This window comes from Ambystoma mexicanum, chromosome 10 (assembly GCF_040938575.1).
Source record: "Ambystoma mexicanum isolate Mex_15411 chromosome 10, UKY_AmexF1_1, whole genome shotgun sequence".
Lineage (NCBI taxonomy): Eukaryota > Metazoa > Chordata > Amphibia > Caudata > Ambystomatidae > Ambystoma > Ambystoma mexicanum.
In genome coordinates, this window is record NC_090932.1 from 755,241,015 (window position 1) to 755,260,396 (window position 19,382).

Here is a 19,382-nt window from a genome sequence, read left to right on the forward strand (position 1 = left end):
TAGAGTTTCTGGACCAGATTTCTTATAGTTGAATGATGTGTTGATATCATTTTGATATGATGGAAGGTGCTTTTGCAAATAGGTCCTGAAATGCAGGCTAATGAATGTCCTAGTAGTCCTGTGTATTTGCGCACTGGACAGGCATCCATATTTTGTAGCAGTTTCATTTTGAATTTGTCTTTGCCTTTTACATACTGATTGAGGAAATAGTGTAAAGATTTGAAAGATTTTTTGGCAATATTACACATTGAGGTGCACGGCCATTTGAAGACTGGACGTTTTGGTTCAGTGGAATGGAGAGGTGATACTGAGTTTTCTGAGGATATTTTTGTGAGCAGCTTTTCTTGTTCCATAATGGTATTATTACGTTTTTCATACCCTCGTCCACTGCTATGTATGGCAATTGAGTTTGTTTGCTTTTGTTTGTATGCTTCTTCATTGAAATATGGTTCTGTGCTCGTGGTGTGACTCCATTCACCTCCACAGATCTTTGAGAAGCTATTTTTGTTGATATTACGTTTATTGAGAAGTCTTTTTTGTAGTTTAGTAGTTAGTTTTGTTAGTGGTTTCATTCTGTTTAAAACTAAAATAAATAACTTCCTTTCGAGAAGGATTGCACTGTCTATGAGTGCTTCTAGGATTAATTTTCTACGGTAGCTTTTAAGGGTTGTGCATGATTCTCTTGTGTTTTTATAAGGTTCTGAAGTACTATGTGGCATAACATTTTTTGTAAAATATGTTTTTTGGAATGGTTACTTGCCACTACATCAAGATTTATAGGTGCAGTGTTAGCAGTAGTGGTAGCTGAAGCCTTGTTAATCACTTTCTGTTTCGATTTACATTTTGAAAGAGGAGACAAAGTTTCTGTACTGGAAGCTTGTTTTGTTTCGCTTATTGACTGTATTAGTTGTTTTGTTTTAACTTTTTGTTCAAATTCTGCCAAAGGTGGATGCTTATTTTGGAGAGTTTTATTTTGATTTAGTTTACTTTTACGTTGCTTTCTACAGAGTTGCTTTTTGATAGGCATTCTTTGGGGTCTGTTGGAGAAAATAAGAAAGTGTGGGTTAGGCTGTTGTGCAGTGTATGTGTGCTTTGTGCATGAGTGTCTGAGTATGATGGTAAGCATGTATGTGGGGTGTGTGATTGTGTAATGGGCAGCTACATCAGGTTGGGAAGGCTATTATTGTATTTGCGTGTTACTATACTGGGGTTCAGATGACAATACAAAGTATGCAGCTGGTGAGGGGAAGCACTAATACTAAATCTAATGTCACAGGGGTAATACAATTGTTTGTTCTACAATACTAGAATTCTAGTGTGTTTGAGTAACAGTTAGAACATTATGGTAGTATTATACTTACTTTTTTGTATGGAAAGAGTAGGTTTCTTCAGAATTCTTGTTCGTACTTCAGACGCTGCTGCTTTTCAGGAGAGTGGTCTTCTTTGCAATTGTAAAAGAAAGAAGTTAGTAAATATGTTTGTTTATAGCACTGTTGTTAATGTAGACATTGATTTTTTTGTTTGGTTTGCAGTAGTAGTGTTTTCTGATAACTGAGCATAGTATGTACATGCACTTTCCTTTGCCTATGTGCACCCTGTATATTTTACTTAGAATCTGTTAGTTGAACGTGGTTTACAAATGAGTGCAATAGTAAGTGCACAGAGCACACTTGGCTTCTTAAGGCTGTGTTATTGGATGTTAGGAGATAGAAGAAATAAACATATGCTTTTTTTGCTATTTTTACAGGGTAAAAGGCAGGAACTGTACAGAAAAGCATGCAATGTATGCATTTGGGAAAGGTGTGGGAAATAAAGCAAATTGATTTGATGTAGAGGCAGTGGTGTTATTTCAGCTGGGAGCCTTTCTAATGATATTGTCTATCTGTGTGCATGAATAAATATGCATGTATTCATCCTGGCTGTGTGTCATTCTATAACACACTACAAAGCCTTTTTCAACAATTATACTGTTATTTCTCTCATCTTTTAATATGAAATAACATTTATTTAGATAGCTCTGTGTGTAAACAAAAATGTGGAGAGCAGACAGGGTTGCAAGTGACACTTGATCATAGCAGATGGGAGAAATGACAGTAAGTTTATTTTACAGGTTAAACAGGGTAAATTACAGTTACTCTGTTTATATGCATTTATACAAGAGCTGTACATGTACTGTGCAGAAAATATTCATACCTGTAGTTTGTGTTCATGCATATGGATGTGCATGAATATGCAAGTAGAAATCTTGGAGAGTTTTATAGTAGTTGTTGCTTTAGGTGCTGCAGTCAGAGTCCAATTGTACTCCGTGTGATCAATAGTACATCTAAAGTGCTGAACGGTCATGATGGAGTTAGATGTAGAGTTCTTGGATGTGATTGGTGGATGGATGTGTGACTGCTTAACAGTAGCCACTGAGCAAATGGTGTAGAGAGTGAAGTGGAAAGGGTACAAGGGCTGCCCCATTGTTACGTGCTGCGCGGACTCCGTGGCTATCTGCGGACAGGGTGTGCCACATACGGGACTTCTCAACATATCTGGTATGGAAATAGGACTGTAGGGATCAGCCAATCAGGTGTTGAGGTTCTGGTTTGTATTGAAAGAGGCTGTGTGTAGTGAAGATGGCAGAGGTGGAGAAAGTCAGGGTGTTGGTGCTCGGAGATATGTTTGTTGATAGTTTGGAGCAGTATGCTAAATGTAGGAATGTAGCAAAGAATTGTGATGTAAAAGGTGGAGGTGGTGTGGAGCACTGTGCCTGGTTTCAATTTGCAGGCAATTGTACAAGTTTGTGAAGATATGGGCAAGGTGAACAGTCCAGATGTGGTTGTTCTGCACTGTGGTGCCTTGCATTTGGGCTATGTCAGTGCCCCTACTTTGGTGAAAGATGTAGAAAACTTGGTTCAGGCAGTAATGCATCTAGTTCCAAATGCCAAGGTTATTTTTTTCTTGTTTGGTACCTAGTGCAATATGGGACAAGAGTTCTGTTTTTTGTATTCAGCAAAATATTGCTAAGTGTTTAATCAACCGAGGCATATTTGCTTTTATGCTTAGAGCAGGCATGTTCTTTTGCAACAATGACAACATTCTGGTAATGTTGATTATTTTAAAGAAGATGGCATGTCTTTATCTTTTAAGGGAAATGCCATGCTGTTTTGGAACATAAGGATTGCTTTAGAGAAGCTAATGTTAAGGATTTTTGGAGGAAAATAAGAAAGAAAAACTAAAAAAAATACAAAATAAAAGGTGTTTCTGAAGCATCTTAGAAAAAAACAAAAAAAAGTTTCTTTTCACAGCCAACCTGAAAGGGGAAATGCGCCACACTATTTACATTTTCATTCCCCACTCTCAGAATGTTTGATTTGTCCGCAGACACCACGGTTGTCCACGGACATCGTGTATTACTTACAAGGATTCTGAGGTTAAGAGATATGCAAATGAGTATTAGCAGAGCAAGGGATTGGTCAATAAAGTTTACTGGGTGTGATGTGTAAGGAGAGACTTTGTCAGAAAGTCTTTTTCCTGAGAGGAGAGCAGATAGCTATGGCGGCGTGTTTCAGAAAGCAGATTGTTTGGATTTTGGGAGATTTGTGGATAAATTGGTTGGAGGTGCATGCAGATCGCTGTGGAGTGGCTGCACATCTTTGATTCCCTCATGTGGAAGTGCACTGGCATGGAGTGCGTGGAATGAAGTGGCTAGATTTGGTACCTCATTGTGCTACTTTGGTGACACAGTGTCATCCAGGCATTATTATTATTCATTGTGGGAGGGAACAGTTTAGCACATGTGTCTGGAATCTCTTTGCAATTTGCAATGAAAGAAGGACTTGGGAGAGTCATGGACATGTTTCCAAACTCCTGAGTAATTTTTTCTCGTATTGCGCAGAGACAAATGTGGTTGCGTTCTTCTTCATTTGGTCCACAAATGGAGAAACTGAGGCACAATGTCAACAAGGCTGTTTGTGGCTTTTTGAGAGATGTTGGCTTGTCCTCTTTTCAGTTCTATGTTCAGTAGCACACACTTTTTTCGCAGAGATGGAGTACATCTTACTTATGCTGGCAATCAAATTTTTCTGCAAAATATACAAAAAGCATTGGAACCCTTTTTGGAATCATAGCAATACATTTTGCAATAGGTGTTGACCATGTGAAGTTTTCGAAACACAAACAACACCACAAAAAGGCTCTTTTCAAGCCACCACTTCCTCCCAGATAAAAGTGACTTCTAAAAATGCACAGTGGCCTGCACTATTTATTTGCCACTTCTATTTTTAAACTGTGAAAGGCAGCTCTGAAAAGAGCCTTTTTTTTGTTGTTTTAATTTATTTTTTTGGTTTTTTTAAACACGACACACAAGGAAAGGAGGGGAAAGGAGGGTAAGGAAGCGACACCAACCACAGCGATAAGAAAGGGCAGGTGGAGAGAGGGAGATGTAGGGCGGGCCTTATTCAGGTAGTGGGCAGTCCTTCTCATGCTCCTTGACCCCAGCCTTGAAAGCACTTCAACGGTTCTCCCCTCTGCAGAGTACTGCGTTGCAGTACATGCACAATACTGTGAGCCTCGAAAGGTAAGGGTCAACAGCATCACATATGGCCTGCGAGGGAGCTGGAGGGGCGCGCTGTCCTACAGGAGTGTCTCTTGTGGTGGCAGGAGTGCAAACGGAGGACGCTGCATGGGAACTGAACCTACTACGTTTATTGCAAGGTATAACCTTACGAATAGCCCCACCGTGGAACGACTTTAGGTGTCACTTCATTGATCTACTGCACCATCTGGCACTGAGTGCAGCACTCCTTGTTTGCACATGCTTTTGGTACTCCATCAAGAGTGTCAAATAACCTCCACACCCAAGACTCACGATGAGCGTTAGTAGTAGGGACTTCCACTACCTCATCCTCTTCATCCTCTTCATTACTCTCCTCTGCATCCTCACGCCTGTTCCCCTCTGCAGGCCGTTGGGGAGGTGGTGGAGGGGGTGGGCGTGGTGATGAAGCCGAAGGAGCCATGGTTGCCATCTGGAGGACAGCAGGCAGAAGTCACAAGCAATGCAGTCAATGCAGGTCAGGAGCAATGCTCTGTCAGGTAGCCAGAAGCACAATGAGGAGCAATTCTAGGGTGTGGCCTTTTATGGGGGTGCTGGGGTGCACTTTGCAGACACCCATGCTGTCCACAAACACTTCAAACACCCAAAAAGGGTTCAAAAAGTTCCAAAAAGTATGCAGATCGCCAGGGACATGGTCTGGGACATGTGCAAGGGTGAACTTTTCCAGGAAAATACCTTGGATTGCTAGAAAAATCACTTTTTAGGTGTCCAGGGGCCCAGACAGTGTTTGTTACCCATAGATCGGGTGCAGCACATGATGAGATCGCGGACATGTTCGCAAATGGGACGGCTGTCCGTAGAACACCAAATGCATGGGGTCGGTTGTGCGCATGCATGCGTATGTACTGTGGACAGTTTTCCAGTCCCCGAACTAATTAGAAGTGCGACACACGTGAGGCGGACAGTTACGGGCAGCCGCACTGTTTGTAGGACCCAAGAGTGTGATACGCATGCGTGGGGGTGTTCTACGCACAGTGTCAAGTCCTCGAATAAAATAGATGTGCGTCACAACTTTGCGACAGGCAGACGGGATATGTGCTATATGAACATATTAATTCTGGTTGCGGACGTTGCGAACAGGGGGAATGTTGTTAGGACACCTTAATTTGAATAGTTACGGACATGCAGACGTATTTAGTGTCCTGCAGACACCCCATTTTGACTACGGACAGTGCCAACAGGTATAGTGTCCTTAGGACACCCCCTTTTTGATTGATTGCAGACAGGTGGACACCTTGTGTGTCCTAAGGACACCTCCATTTTAATTTTGAACAGTATGAACAGGTATAGTGTCCTTAGGACACCCCCTTTTTGATTAATTGCAGACAGGTGGACACCTTGTGTGTCCTAAGGACACCTCCATTTTGATTGCGAACAGTACGAACAGGTATAGTGTCCTTAGAACACCCCCATTTTGGTTAATTGCGGACATCCCGGACACCTGCGCTGTCTGCGGACGCCCTAACTGCCCTTTAAAAAATATAAGACACAGGAATATACTAACAGCACACTTAATAATTTATTATTGTATAACAGTATAAAAATTACGAAAGAGAGGGGGAAGCAGAAACTGAAACAAATACAGGGGAATTAGGGGTTTGGACATGATGGATGGGAGGGGAGGAAGGGATGGAAGTCTCATTGTAATGTTTTTCTTGCTGGGGAGGGTTTGGGGATAGTTGGCTGGGACATGGAGAGGGGGAACAGGCACATGTGGGACAGTGATATTTAATGTTTTCTTTTATGTGGTCCTCCACAAAGTGTTTTAAAAGAATTAGATTTTTCATTAACATACCCATTTTTAGCTCCATTCACTGCAGAGGATTTTCTAATGTCTCTCTTGGTGTATTATTTTTAGTGTCTGTATGGCCTGTTAAAAAAAATGGTTAAGTACACATAAAGTAATGGTTATTAATTGGCTTATATAGAGAAATGTAGTGTCTACCATTAGTATCACTGTCTTCACTTATTTCATCCAGAGGGAAATTTTCTTCCCGCCATTCCAGAGTACTGGACATTTTTGTCTAAAAAAAAAAAAAATAGTTTTAGTGTACCTAATACAAAAGGTTTATAAATATATAAAATAAATGTAGTGTACTTACTAGTTTCTTGGTAAGTTTTGCTGTTACTGCTGCGTAGGTCTGCTGTTGTTTTTTGCTGTGCAGTTTCTGTGAGGTAATTATGTTGAAGGCATATTTATTTTGTTTTGGTATATTCCATTCTGTTGCATATGCTATTTAAATGGACGGTTGATGTCTTAAATAAACAGTTTGCACTTCTTATTTATTATTAAATGTACTGTGTTTATGTGCTGCCTTTTGAACTTTTTCAGTGTTTCTTTTGCATGATACAACAATGTAAGATACCCCCTGAGTTTTTGGCCAGTATTGATGTGGGCCGAGTCCATCCGCGGACATGCTCATAGTCTGTGGACATCAGAACCACTAGCACAGGTAGGGGGTTCAGTACGTTCTATGTTATATGTATATAAACTAAGGGAATCCTAGTAAACATTTATCAAATTTATATTATCTATATCTATATTCAGTGAAAAAACTTTGTCAAGGTGTGTTATGGTTAGGTTGAGCTACTTAAAACCTATGAAATTCAGTGAAAAAACTTTGTTACAGGAAGGTTATGGTTAAGTTGTGCTACTAAAAACCTATGAAATTCAGTAAAAAAAAGTTGTTAAAGGGACGTTATGTTACGTTGTGCTACTAAAAACCTATGAAATTCAGAGAAAAAAACTCTGTTAAAGGGACATTAGGGTTCCAAGTAAAACCGAAATCCCCCTGAAATTCGCCAGTTATGGTAAGCTAAGCTACCATAACTCGCGCCACCACCGTGCACTGCTAAGACTAACACCCAGGACAACACAGATGACATCACAAATGTCATTGATGACATTACTGATGACATCACATGTGTATTCACTTTTCATGAAAAGTCTGTACAAGGGGTTCTCATTGTAATGTTGATATAAAAATGTCAAGGGTCATTGGAATAAATATCATGAGGTAATTAATGCATTAAGCAATGCAGTGTTGCAAATAGCATTCTATCATGAAGTTCTTTAAGATACTCATGAAGAATCATAGGCATTGTGTGGAGCATACATGATGGAGGTGCAATATTAATATTCTTGCCATTTTGAATAGTAAAATGATAAATGCTTTCTTATTAGAGTTTTGCGTACTGTGAAACATTTAATAAGTAGCTAATAAAACCCAGTTACTACATAATTGCAATATTGCAAACAAAACAGAAACAGACAACAACATATGAGCATATACAGGGAAAATGAAGTAAACAAAAAACAGCAGTTTTACCAGACACTATTCATAACCTAACTGATTATCTTGCTGTCCAGATAAGTGGTCGACTGTAAATTGGTCGAAAGACAAATGGTCGACGTAATTTGGTCGAAAACCAAATGGTTGAATTTTTTTAAAAATTTATATATGTATTTTTTTGGTTTTCGTTTAGGGAAAAAAATGTTTTTTTAGAAAAAAAGGGGGATGGAAGGGGGGACCACCCCAAAAAAAAAAAGGGGTGAAAATAAAAATAAAAAAAATTCGACCATTTGGCTTTCGACCAAATTGGTTCGACCATTTGTCCAGTCGACCAAATCTTTTTGACCAAATGTCTGGTAACCGATTATCTTCATGTATAGAAATGATTGCGCTGCTTTAAAGCTACTACTTCCCTATGTACAAGTATCACATAATGTGACTGGACCCTAAGGAAAGTAGTGTGAATACAATGTATGCAAATATGAGCATATCCAGGGAAAGTACAGTAATAAAAAAACAGTAGAACTATAAAATAGTGATGATAACCTTACTGATCATCTTCATACATACAAAGCATTTCTGTCTTCGAAGTCTGTGTTTTCCCCTATGTATATGTTTTATATGCTGTGAGTGAACCCCAGGTGAATTACTGTAACAACATATTTGAGGTATAAGTCTACAAATAGAGTACTCTTTGAACTGTTAGTTCCTGACTGTTACTGGCCTATATATGTCAGTAAAGGAAAAAAGAGGGAGCCAGACATGTCATCAATGACATTTGTGATGTCATCTTTGATGTCCTGGGTTGTAGTCTTGGCAGTGCACGTGGTGGCGTGAGTTATGGTAGCTTAGCTTACCATAACTGGCAAATTTCAGGGGTTTTTCAGATTTACTTTGACCCATAACGCCCCTTTAACAATGTTTTTCTCTCTGAATTTCATAGGTTTTTAGTAGTGCAACTTAACCATCACCTCCCTTTAATAAAGTTTTTTTACTGAATATGTATATACACACATATATAGAGGTGTTTGTGGTTGCTATGATTTTAAAAGTTGAAGCACAATGCACTTTAGTATTCCTACTAGACATCAGATGATTATGTTGAGCAAAAAAATCATTAAAAAAAGCTATTGGTATACCAGATGAGATAGAAATATTCATGCACTATGCACTTTATGGATAGTTCTTTTTCAGATCTCTCTGTTTATGGAATATGGGGCACTATGCACTTTAGAGAATGCACTATGCACTTCAGAGAACTTTAATACTTGTACAATTTGATTGAAGGCAGCTATTCTGTTAAGCATAATACAGTTTATGTATTGATTAGACACAGAGTGTACAGAGAAGCTAACAAACGTATTAATGACATAGTAATATCCGGTCAAGGGTGACTGTAAGTCGCGTTATCGGGAAATTAGAATGTCTCAATCTAAATAATAGAAATTCACACTCTGAAATGACAGGCAGTAGTATTCAAAATGGGTATGCATTGCGCATTTTTGCAAATTTGTACTAGCAGCCTGACCTTTATGCACTGAGCACTTTATTGAGGATAACCTCTGGTGTATTGCACTGTGTTTTAACTAATTTGCCTTTTGACAGTACGATTGAGGATACCCCTGTCATGTTACAACTTGTGCAGGTCAGCGATCGGGAACTGCTGATTTCCGATCGCTGCTAATGGGTATATTAGGTCTGGAACAATTGTGGTTTACTATGAGGTGGATAAGTTGCTCAGATGGGCATTAGAGCAATAAAACAGCCTAGGTATTTTTGGGCATATTCAGCAAACCCCACAAAACACTGTGATAGACAAATATATGCGCAAGTGAAATTATGTATTACATTTCATTGTTCTAATATTTAGAATCAATATTTCTCAGCAAGTTGGCTGCTTATTTGGTTGGTAGGGGAGTTTGTTTCCATTGCAATATGCTTGCAATGACGTACTGAAACTCATTACAAAAGGGCCAACGCCTTCCACTAGTTTCCAGACTAATATGTGGGGATCTGCACAAATAAAAAGCAAAAAAGGACAAAAAATCAAAAGAACAATACAGACTGAAATTGTTTGTATTTATGTTGGAACTGTCTAATGAACCCTTTTTGTACGTGATTAAGCAGCGGGAGCGCTGAAAAACGCATTGTACCGTGATTTTATCTGCAAACTGATGCCGCAATAAACTGGATATTTGAAGGATGTGATGACTTGTTGGTGATTGAATTTGAAGGAATCATTTGCTGGCGTTCGACTTTCATGAATGCCATCCCTCTCGGGAGAGACAAAAGAACTTTCCCCTTTTTTGAAATATATATATATATATATATATATATATATATATATATATATATATATATATATATTAACTGAAAAAACTTTGTTAAAGGGATGTTATGTTTAAGTTGTACTAATTTAAACCTATGAAATTCAATGAAAAAACATTGTTAAAGGGACATTATGGTTAAAAGTAAAACCATAAAGCCTCAGAAATTCAACAGTTACTGTAAGCTAAGCAGCCATAACTCACGCCACCACTGTGCACTGCTAAGACTAACACCCAGGACATCAAAGATGACATCGCAAAAGTCATTGATGACATCACTGATGACATCACACATCTGGACCAATTGTTTTTGTTTACTGACATCATTAGGCTACTTTATTGTTTTTACTGATAATGAGAATTTAAAAAATTTAAAAGGTGCTATATACACATTAACCTTTTTATATGTTCTAAAACTACTTTCCTTAGAGTTTAATCTGAGCCCGTAGTGCACATACATGGGCCAATAAGCATGCTTCAAACACACAATTAATGTGTGTACATGATGATTAACTCTAATGGTATTGTCATTTTGTGTGTGCTATTGTGTCTTTCTTCCTTACTTTAGTTTCCCTGTATATGCCTCTAATTTGTATGGATTATGCATTTTTATGTTTGGGTCAGTAGGGACATGCACTCAACATATGCATGTGAAATCAAGTGACCATCAGTGTCGTCTACACATCACATGTGAACATTCACCATGTGTATACCCCAGCATGTCAAACCACAACTATCCCCTCACACCTGAAAGGTAAACACAACACATGAACAGGCATTGATAAGCAGAATACATCATGTACATAGGAAAGCACATTTACAATTTCAGGGTGCCCATCACACTGCAGGGCAAGGCAACTATCAACAACAACCCCCCCCCTCACAAATCACCACAACCCACTGAACAACTGCATCTGGGTCATTCATCGTACATCCTTGAATTCCACCTGGCCACAGGATCACCCTTCCCCTTTGTCACCATCTCCCACCTTGTGTGTAAAAAGTTGCCAGCACCCTCAGAGTTCACCTAGATTTGCAAAAGCACAAAATCCAAGAGAACTCAAAGCAGGACAACACAGAAGCCAAGCAAATACCCTGCAGGCAGTAAAACAAACCAGAACAGCCTCCAGTAGATGACTTCAAGTAGCAGTACGCCACAAAGTCCAAGTACGACCACAATGATGTCAACAACCAAGGTAGCACAGTAAAACAATGTCACTACAGGATCTGAACCATGTGTGGTACATAACATAGAATGATGCAACACAAATGGATGTCTACTGTCACAGCTCCCGTGTACAGGCGCAGGAGTGGCACAAAACAACCACCCCCACCGTGGTCTGGGTGCCTGCAAGGTCTAACTCTCACAGGCCTCTGAGACCCTGGAGGGGAAGGAGGGTCAGGGATATGCAGTCGGCACAGGCATTGGCACACTGGAAAATGGGAATGAGGAGCAGGAGAGGGGAGTAGGATTAACACGGGAAAATAGGGAATGCACCAAAATGTAGAACATACATTAAAACATACACAAATCGACAAAACTTGTCCACATGCACATAGCAGCAAATTACTCAAATGGAAGTCAAAGAGAAACTTATCTCTGGGGTGAGTGCTGGCCTCCTGCCTGCACACTCTCCAGTCTGGTAACTGGAGCAGTTCAATGCTGCAAAGAGAGCCACAGTTAATAATCTGTGCATGCCCAAAACACACTACCAAATATGCCCCAAAGTAACAAAATACACTACAAACAGACAAACTTGTGTGGATGCTTCATACCCATACGTAACATTACCCCTCTGATAGTTCATACACAGTCAATGCAGTAAGTCAGGCACCGGTGGGTGCGTGGCAAATGGAACACCAATGTGTCACGATTCACACAACATACAATGTTCCCTGTGCAAGCAGACAGACGCATATAACAAGGTCTGACTTCAGAACAAGTCCTGTACCACCATGACCAAAATAAAGTAGCCAGTGCATGTATCAATTTCTACTTGGAAATGAAATGCACTGCACCCGAGTCTGTCCCTTGCTGTCTGTCCCTGTGAGCTGCTTCATTCCATGTCTCGGAATGCTACATGGCTAATACAAGTGCCTCAATGGACCATGGTGGACTGAAGGGTATGTGCCACTGCCCCTGCATGTGCCCCAGACAACTTTCGCATCAATTAGCCATCAGTCCATTAACACATCTGAGCTGTATTGTGCGCTTCTACACCAATATTTGTCCAGGTTCACCGTCAGTGCTGCTACTAAGCATGCATGTTGAACTGGCCAGGTGGAAGGTTTGCTGTGTTGTGACCCCACTGTACTGCTCACCTTGCCTAGAGTCCCTTGAAACACGTCATCGATTTTCGGATGTATGATCGCAATCCCTGTGCCTCAACCTGCGCACACATGCGCATGTCGGCAGCACCAAACGTGTCCTGATTCCAGACGTCCAATGGCCATGCCTGCTGGCAAAGGTGGCCTTGAGGCTCATCCCCCTGCAGAAAGTGCATGAAACACATGATTAATGCTTAATATTCATCTGTGTGTGTCTCTTCAGACATTACATGACTGGACCATGTCAGAGACGTTCATCAGAAATCACACCATCAGTCCGTCTTTCACAGCAACAGTGTGGAACACACTATCTACGGCATGATTTGCAACAAGCACATGTTCATTAAAGATAAGAAACATACTACACAATACATAGCAATGAATGTACACATGAATCATTAAACACCCCATCTAGCAAAAGAAGAACAGTGGACAATTACACCCCAATCATCCCCACTAGGGGTGTCAACACAAGTTCCACAGCAGCAGACATGCCACAGATATGACAGTCCATTGCCCTTGTGTAATAGGCTGTTACACCGAACCATCCTTGCGAGCCCATGGATATGGGAAGCAGGAGTGGCATATGTGAGTCAAGGACCCCAAGCAGCAAACACAGACACAAGACAAGCTTGAAAGGCCCAGCTGGAACAGACAGTGGATGCTTTCAAAAGTCACAAAGCACCACACTGTCACATGAAAGCACAATAGACTAGCAATTTTAAACTATATTAACTAATTGCACTATGAAAAACCTACTTTACCTATTTAAACTAACTACCAAACAGAAACTTAACTAACTAAACTAAAAGAAAAATCAAAAATGGCCACATACGACCCGGGGGGGGGGGCACCCAGGAGGGGGAAGGTACAGGGTGCTGCTCAACACTCACATTCGATGATGCTGAGGAAAAAAAAAACTCCATGGTCTCATTGCCTGCACAGCCCGACCTATGTGGGAGATAGATTGTTGTCCGAGTCTGGCTCTTCTTGGAAAGGAGGACGTGGCACAGGAGCATGACCACACCTAGCTGCAGCTTGCCCCTCGTCAGCAGCAGGTCTGCCGGACGGGTGAGCCTGGTTCTGTGTGGTGATGACATGTAGGTCTGCATGCAGAACCTCCTGTGATTCACGTGCTTCCTCTTGCAAGGTAGCACGTGTAACACGGAGTTCCTCCTGCAAGGCCTGGCTTGACAACTGCTGCACCTCCCGGCAAGCATGTAGCTCAGCCGAGATGGTACGCTCAAGCTGTGCAAACCTCTCCTCTGCCCGCTCCCTCTGGGACATCAGAAGGACACCCAGAGGGGTACTGAGGGAAGCATACTCCTCCCTCAGGGCCTTCATGTGTGCCTCTGCGTGAGCAGCAATTGCTGGACGCAGAGACGACATTTCAGCCTGGTGTGCCCTGTCTGAGGCCGCCATGCCCAGCTTGAACGAGCGGGCGGTGGACCGTGCCGCCTGCTGCTGGAGAAGCACCTGCCTAGCAGGGGGGAGCACAGATTGAGCCACACGCTCCATGCTCTCAGCGATGTTCTCCGTTGCTGCCCCCTGCCGTTCAGAATGGGCAGTCATGTCTTGCTCCCACTCAGTACACTGTGGTTGCGCGCAGTGACCACGTTGCTGGGCTTGACCCCTGCGGGACCCAAGGACCATGTGTCCTTGTTGTGTTGGCACCGCCCGCGGCTGCACGACTACATGCTCCCGTCGACGTGATGTCCCAGGCACATCAGTGACTGGTGTGGAGGCTGACCCTGCGTCCTGATCCACCACGGGCAGAGGTACCAAGACTGTCTGACCCCTCAGTGCAGGTGTCGCGGACAGAGGAGTGTCCACATCAGAATCACTCACCCCTGACATATGGACCTGAGGCTCATCCAACTCGACATGGTCGTCAGAGTGTTCTTCAGGGCTGGACTCATAGGCAGCCAGAGACAAGATGGACTGTAGCACTTGGGGGTTTTCGTGGCCAACCACCCCACGACCCCCACTTGTGCCGGGTTGTTGTAGTGAGAACAACCCTGTGCCTGGCATGACAACACCATCCTCCGGCTCCATTGTGTCATCATCTGAAAAATAGAGAGAAAAAAGGTCACTACACATGTTAGAAGCACACAACACACACACACACTGACAACAAACACATCAGGCAGACATGTGACACACAAAATAGAACATGGCATGCATGCTGGGTCAACTTGAATTTGCTTCTGTGATTAGACCTGTTGAAAGGTGGCAGTTTGCACTGAAGTGGGTCTATGCAGTGCAGCGAAGATGTATGTTACTCACTATCTACATGTACAAGGACTCCATGGTGTGTGTCAGAAAATGTGAAGGCAGTGCAAGGTCAACTTCAGGCATCACGTGCAATGTGCATTCAATGGGTAGCATATCTACAAGCAAAGCACCCCTCCACCCAAGTGCAAAAGCAGGGATGCCTAGCATGGTATCAAAAGGCTGAGCATAGACCTGTGTATTGACAGACAGTGTTGACTAGCATCAACAGCTTCATGTGAGTCAAGTGCCAACACTGCAAATGATGATGGGACAGTAAGCAGGACACATGATGAAACCTCTGGCGTCCACCCATGTGTGAAGAAGACACTACACCAGTTGGACAGAGTCATTGGCCTTTAAACAGGCTCAGGCCTGTGACCCTCACAGATTGTCAGACCCTAAACATGTGTGCAACGCAGTACTGAGTCACAGTTGACATGTGAAGGCAGATGAAATGCCATGCAATTTAGGTCATCCTGGACTTGTATTACAGTCATCATCCAGTCATGGACACATATGGGCATGCATGGAATGCAAATGGAGCATGAATGGGCACTCATGTCCCTGCGGGGCATCTGACCTCTGCACAGTCCAAGTGAGACACCCTGCATCAAGTACTAAGGATGTACCACAATGGATATGCCTGGCAGATTGGCCGCTGGATGTTAGCATATACACAGGAGGCATGAACAGGGAAGTACCCAACGGCAATATTGTAGCAGACCAGTGCTAAGGTGGAATTGGGGTGCAGAGCAGGGGTTTGAGGGGCAAGGGAGCATGCCTACATTGGGTACCCTCTTGCAGACAGAGTACACATGCATGTCAGTCATGCTATGCATAGTTCCTGGGCTGAGAGGGAGCTCACCCCACGCTACATGCAGAAGTGCCAGTGAGCTGGAACATGGACCGGAGGGGCAAACTGGTAACCAGCATGTGAGTAGGATGCAAAAGTGGTGATGTGGACAGTCCCCGTCTGCTCCACATGTCTACCATCCAGCAGAGTAGACATGCATCAGGGAAGCATTGCATTACTCACACATCATAACCATGTACACGTGACATGTAGTGGCAGTCATGCACATCACAACACACAAGTAAAACACACACGTCCTCCACAAACATGCATCAACACTCACTGGACTGTGCATCAAAATCTGGCATCTCTCCCACTCCTTCGACCGATTCTGATGGTATGAACCCCGCAACAAGTGACTCATGCGGAGTGAGGTCTTCCTCCTCCGGGGCAGGCCCACCGCCAGTCACCAGAGTCAAGTTGTAATTTGAGGCACGCTTAGCCTTAGCATTGCGTTTGAGGTCATTCCAACGCTCTTTGCACTCTTGCACCGTGCGCACCTCATGGCCAAATGCACTCCTATGTTCCGCAACTTGCTTCCAGTGGGTATCACGGTGGGCAGCCGTAGTCTGACAATTGGCCCCCACTAGCATGTCACGGCTGTGGTCCCACACGTAGTCCACGAGGTAGTCCAGTTCCTGGTTGCAGAAAGGCTTCTTCCTCGACGTGCAGGAGGTCGTGGCTGTGTGTGGGGTCCCAGCCTGTGCTGCAGGTGCAACCTTCCTCCTCTTGGATTGTGGTGCAGACCCTGGCTGGCTGATGCCGCCCTGATCAGCATGGCCAGTGGGACCCTTGGATTGAGCCAAGGGAGTGGCAGGTGGAGGGACGACCAAAGGCCTGACTTGCATCAGTGGCAGCTGGGTGCCCTCTAATGGACCCTGCGCAGCAACATCCGCTGTGGCAGGGTCATTGACCGCGACTGTCCTGGTTGGCAGACTCACAACCGGGGTGTTGTTGGGTGCATCTGCCCCTGCACTTGCCAACACCCGGCTGTTCGGGGCAGCAGATGACATTACTGCCCCAGGGACACGTGTCTTGGTCAGGGCAGCCCTGCGTGCCCCTACAGTTTCCCTCCGGGCCTGTTGGAAATCTTCCAAGGGCTCTTCAATTGCCAACGCAGCCTACGCTGGCAGACCCTGAGCCTGGGTGGTGGTGTCCACAGCTGCACCTGCAGCTACCACTACCCTTGGGCCCGTGGCAGTCGATGAAACGGACTGCCGGGTCACACGGGTGCCAGTGCCAGATGCAGAAGCTGCATCTCCCAGAACCACAGGGGGTGGTGGCATGACTGCACCGACACATGGCACAACATCATGCTCAAGTGGCGCACCCCTGCCTCTTCCCCCTCTGTGGCCACCCTGGAGTCCCCCTACTCCCTGGTCACCCCGGCCACGTCCCTGACCACGCCCGCCACAAGGAGTATGCCCAGCTGAGGCGCCCCTCACCTTTAGTGGTCTCCCAACCATGGCACAGATGGAGTAGTGCCAGCACAGATGGAGTAGTGCCAATGGGAGGTGTACACCACAATTGACCTGGGCAATTGGGGTGAAGGGGGTGGGATGCAAGATGTTAACAGCCCCCCTGCACCTGCAAGGCTGTATGTGACCCCTGTGATGTAGTGACAGGTCACGCTATGCTCAGGCACCCCAAAACTGCAGTAAAACTGTGCACGCAACCCTGCAGCCTATGCGCGTGGAATCAACCTCCCGCAGTACGCGGTGGCACCCAGTAACACGAAAAACACGTACGCGTGGGACACGCAGGCTACTATTACCTTGAAAACAGGTGCGATACACAGGGGCACCTGCAGTGGGAAAAAATAGCGTGCGCGACACACAGTCTGACTAGTGCGATGCAGAAAAACACGCATAGCCAATACCCCCACCAAAAGAAGAGATACGTCCTCGATCGCTGTGAAGATGTGATGGCGTGCAAAACAACACAAAGCAGCTACACACGTCGGTCTCCACGAAAGGCACATACAGCGAACTGCTGGCCCCGCTCACCGTGCAGTTTTTTCACGTGCGCTGAACCACTATGCCCACGTCACGAGGGAAACGGAAGGGCCTTTGGTCCAATAAAAACACGTACGTGTGCTGACGCGCTTACGCGCTAAAGGCCTTTCCTCCAATTACACACTGACGTGCAATTTTTTCACATGCCAAATCACTCTCTATCAAGCTGGCCATGCGTAAACACACGGAAGACGATGCTCCTGCCAAGAAGGCTAGATTACTGCCCCCCAGAGCCCCAAGCACGCTCCCACCTGCAATCTGCTGCTGCCTGACTGCCTGCTGCCCATGTGCCCTGCCATTTGCTACCTGCACGTCAGCCAGGGGTGCAGTTGCTGTGACCACCCCTGCTGGAACTGAAGACTCCCGACTGGGATTCCATCGCTCCACAGCCCAGCCCCAGGACCCAGTTGCCCACCCACTCCTGCCTCTGGGGTTACCATGTCCAGCAGAACACCATTGGGCAGCACTGGTAACCCCCAGCCAGAGAGGCAGAGGGCCACCAGCTTCAGTGCCAGGGAAGTTGGTGTCCTGGTGGAGCAAGTCCTGGGGCAATATGATGCCCTCTTTGGAAGTTCGCGCGCCGACAATGAAGGACAGACCAGGATCTGGATGGACATCGTGACTGCCGTCAACGCGGAGGGGGTGGCAGTCCGCGACTTACATCATGTCAAGAAGCGCTGGGAGGACTTCAGGTCCAGGACCCTCAACAAGGCCCGGCACCTCGCGAAGGCAGCGGATGCCGAGGGGCCCCAGGGCCAGTTGTCGGACCACCAAATGAGGGACCTGGAACGCATATGCCCAGCGCTCTACGTCCAGATCCTTGAGAGGCAGACCCGTCTGGAGTCGAGCGGTAAGTGTACATGCAGAGTGATTGGACGTTGTGCGTGTCATGGTGTGCCAGTAGTGTGCAGGTTGCACATGTGTTTTTGTAGAGCCATGTAGGGATATGTATGAACATGAGCGTGAGGCTGCCACATGTGTGTCCTCTCATGTGTGAGACACATTGATGGTGTATGTGTAGGTAAGCATGCTGGACAAATGCAGGTGTGGGAGCACACATGTTTGACTTTTTGTGTATGTACATTGGCATGGGGCGGAGAGGGTGCAGTGGAGCACAGCGGCAGGGATCGCACCGCCAGCCGGAGACGCAAGGCCCGGCTCCCCTTCCAGGTTGTCATCTTGTCAGGGAGTGAGGAGTCCGGTGCCGCATCCCAGGCCGCAGCTGCCGAGTGTAGGTCCAAGAGGCGGAGGTCAGAGTTGGACTCCTTGGCAGCAGAAGGGGCAGCTGAGACCCCACAGGGTCCGATGGAGGAAGATGGCACGGAGTAATCCAGGTTGGTGGGGGGCTTGGTGGAGGAGGAGGCCGTGCAAGGGACAGACACGTGGTCTGGAGGTGGGGATTCCACTGGTGCTAGTGGTGCAGTGCAGGGGCAGGGACGGAAGGCAGCACAGGCCACCGTGGAGGTGCCTGTGTGTAATCCTGTCCCCGATCCTGTGACTGCATCATCCTGCACCAGCAGGGATGCCTACGTCCAGACCCGTTTTCAGGGCGGGGATCTGCTTACAACAACTGGTCTTCCTCTCCCTGCGGACGTGGCTATCCGGGACCGGGTTGAGCTTGTCCTGAGTGGGATGGCGTTGCATGAACGGGACATGCAAGGTGACCTGCAGTGTTTTCGTGAGGACACTGCACGT